Source organism: Syzygium oleosum, unplaced genomic scaffold, assembly GCF_021117445.2.
Source record: "Syzygium oleosum isolate NSW1041296 unplaced genomic scaffold, Sole_v2.1 Sole_v2.30, whole genome shotgun sequence".
NCBI classification, from domain to species: domain Eukaryota; kingdom Viridiplantae; phylum Streptophyta; class Magnoliopsida; order Myrtales; family Myrtaceae; genus Syzygium; species Syzygium oleosum.
In genome coordinates, this window is record NW_026607514.1 from 3,704,921 (window position 1) to 3,709,006 (window position 4,086).

Below are 4,086 nucleotides of genomic sequence, written 5' to 3' on the forward strand. Positions count from 1 at the left end.
TTAGCACATGTGGCAAGTTGAGTCCAAGTTATGTGGGACCATTCTTGATTTTAGAGAAGGTTGGCGAATGCTCTTACAAATTAACTTTACCACCAGCAATGCTCGATGAACATAATGTGTTCCATGTCTCTTTGTTATGGCAATATGTGCCGAGTCTTGAACGTGTACTAGATTTTACACCTTTGAGGTTCAGGGAGAAATTAACTTATAAGAAGCCAAAATTTCACGCTCAAGCTCCGCGTAACAGATAACTTTAAATCTCTACTTTGGAAAAACGTTTTGTTGGCGCATAGGAGTCATTTTGTCAGCGATTAAATTTACTTTAGTCGAGTAGTAATTAAGGAAGCGTGCTACTTGATTTTGATATCGTTTTTCGATTAATTAATAGGAATACAAGTTCGTCGGCTCGAGTAACCTTCGTAGCTGGTTTTCAGCTTTTTTAGGTGAGTGATACTTATTTCTTCTTTGGCTTTGTAAAACTCATGTCTTGAAATGATAGAAAGATATATTATAAGTTAAAGAGGCATCGCATGGTTTGATATTGTTAACACCTGATTTTTAACCGACGCGTCAAAAAGATAAAAACTTGATGTTAGGGTTCTGATCGTTACAAAACCCGTTTCTCAATGAAAAATAGTCATTTATCATTTGAATTAGCATTAACCTTTCATTTCCAAACTTTTTACACTTTATTTTCAAAAAGTCAAAATGTTGACTTTCGAGTTGACTTTTGGGTCAAACTTTGACTGAAAAGTCAACCTTAAGTCAAAATTTGATTTTTTGAATGAAAAGCCCCAAATAGTGTCAATTTCACTTTTGCATTGTCAATTTTTGAAAAAAAATCAAAGTTTGATCCATCAATTTATATTTTAGTAACAAATTACTAAAATGTTGACTTTTGGTCAACACTTTGTCCAACAAATTGAAAAAATTTAAAACCCCTAAATCAACTTATTTTCACTTCAACTTCACTTTGGCATAATCCATTTTACAAAAACCAATTTAGACCCAACTTTTCCCAATTCGTGGATTTTGGTTCGAAATCGGCCAAAAATGAAATTACTTTATTTCTAGTAATTTTTTAAGATAGTTTCATTCACGACATTGATCTAGAGGTTGTTTCACATTCAATTTTCAAGCCAATTTCAAAATTCCAAGCCAACAGTTAAAACCCCCAATTGGAACCCTAATTAGGGGTCCTAGTCGATTTATCATGATTTGCGCAATTAAACAGCGGATGAATCCAATTTCTTATATGCAACTCAAATCCAAAATCAATTTTGGCAAATTCACATTAATTTGAGTCAATTTGATCAATTTAGTTAACAAAGGACTTGCAAAACCGAGCTATGTTGATCCAATTGATGCAATTCAAATTGACTCATTCCAATCTATGGGTTAATTTGATAGATTGAACTTCAATTTGATGATTAAGTTCCAATTTACCTTTGGGGCTTAGTTCAAGCCATTATGTGAAAGTCAATTTGTGCACATTGAAGTGCTTTAAATCCATTTAATAGAATCAATTGAATACTTTTCAAGTCAATTGGGTTTAATTGAAATTGATTTTTTTAATTGGGAACAAGAATTACAAAAATTGCATCGATTGATTGAAAGTCCCCAATTTGTGTGAGACAAATCAATTGAGATGAAATTGACATCACCCATAATGTAATTGAGACAAATTCACAATTGGGATGTTAATAATGAGTTTAATTGAGTTTAATCGATTGGATTTGAGTTGTTTTATTCCAATTTGATCTATTCCTTTGATAATTGGCCATAAATTCATTGCAATTAGGTCCTCCAAAGAGCACATTAGACTAAATTACACAAAACTTTTGTCAAGAAACCAATTTAACCGGTTGGACTAAACTGAACCGGTCCGATTGGCCCAACCGGCGAGAAAGTGAATTCTGGTGAGAATAACCAAATTTTGGCCAATTTCAGGCCAATTTCCGTCCACCTCTGGCCACCTCAGCCCTCGGCCGACCGAGCCCTCTCCCATGTGCATAAAATTACCAAATTGCCCCTATGTGAAATTACAAAAATGCCCCTAATGCCATGTCATCAATCTATGTCATCAAATTTAGGCCAAGTAGAGCATTTCCTTAATAATCAAGCAAATTATTTTGGCCATTCATCAAGAGCACATCTTAGTTATCCAATGTGACATATTATTGATCCAAGTGAATAAGGATAGACCAATCCAATGCTTGCTCAATCACGAAGCAAATGATTGGAGCCCTTGGATTAATCCAAGGGCCGCAATTCAAACTTAGGGGAGTATATAGGGATTTTTCCCTCTAAAATTTGGGGGGCTAGCCATTTGAAATCTGAAATGCTCTCTATAAAGTGATAAACACTCTCATCTCTCTCTCTACTCGGCTGAGAGCTTCCAAGGCCCCACCCACCGGTCGGCTGTCGACCTTCCTCGGGCAGTTCACCGCCTCACTGACGTGGCTCATGTCCTCCTCTAGCCGGTTGTGAGCCTCCCTTGGCCGGAGCACTGCTGAAGCCTCTCGATCTGAGCCGATCTTCCTCTTGGCTCCAAGACCTGCTCCCACGCCCGTACTGCTGGCCGGTGCTCCTAGCTGTTGTTCCGGTGGTTGGCAGCTCTCCCTTGGTGTCCCAAGTTGTGCAATCAGCTTCCTCAGCCTGTCCTGGAGGCCGTGGTGGCTGACCTTCATCAAAACAGTCACTGATTCCTTCGATATCGCTTGATTTCGTTTAGTAGTTACTAGTTCTTTGTACAACTTTGGATCCTTTTCTTATACCGAATCTTTGATTCGATTTAGATATTGGAGAGCTATTCCCGGTGCCATTGTAAATTTTATTGATAGTCAAATAGCTTGCTTGAGCTCAACAAGTTCATCGAACAATGTATGTGCATCTAAACTTAGTTTAGGTTGAGATGGTTGGATGATGTTGCTCATTTGCATGAGGTTTAATGAAGGTCAATGTTAATATTGTGGATGCTGAATATAAACTTTAGAATGTTGATTGAGTAGCTTACAATGAGTAAAAATTGAGTGTGGATTGCTAGATGATTGATTGATGATGTTTGATGATTCTGGAAATTCGTATGTCTATTGAACCAATGATCTTCAACTGATGATGTGAACTAGTAAACGTTATCATCTCGAAATGAACTTAACTCCTGATTTGAAAAGCGTGTTCTAAACTTCGATTTGATAGGTCGTATGTTTACTATGTCAAATTATCTTCGAACTTCAAGTCAGAATCTAGAAATTATGTTCACTGTTCTTTCTAAATCTGTGCCTGACCGACCTTGTTTGGTTCTTCCATTCTTCAATCTTTTCTGTTCAGAATCTGGAAAAAGCTTTTTCATGAAAGTTATAAACCACATCCTGATCTTTTAAACCCAAAAATTTCATGAAATTTTGTGGTGCTTTGATCTATACGATTCAAGCTTGAAAAAGACGTTATGAAACTGTGTTTTGATCTGAAAATTTCCAGTTTGAGTGATTAATTTTGTTTTACAATTTTCATAAAGTTTGAGTCATTTTTTGCAAAAACTAAAAACTTCAAAATTGTTCATTATGGTCTTAATTTGACAAATGGAAAGTTTGGGGGCCTAATAGCAACATTTCAGGGGCCAATTTGGCATAAATTGTGGATAAGGTCAATTCGGCCTTGAAAATTGCTTTGTAACTGAGTCCAGGGTAAAAACTGAATTACTAGGAAAAATCGGGGGGTTTTTAGCAAAATGTTAAAACACGAAAGTTGTTAGTCACATGTTTTCCCAACTTCCTGTAAAATTGCACACGTTTTGAACATCGTTTGATATTTTTCCACATTTTTCAAATCACGGGCTGGAACCCAGCTTAGTCTGGGGTATCCGGGTAAAATCCCAATTTTCGGAAAAATCGGGTACAAACCGGTCGAAATGGTCTCATGAACCACACATCTTAAGGAGTCTAAGGATACTAGAATCACGTCATTTGAACATTGTTTGATGGGTTAATCACATTTAAACCGATTAGATCCGAATTCGATAAATTCAATTGAATAAGTGACCCTTTGGTGGTTCACTCCCTTTTACTTGCTTGATTGGGAAACAAT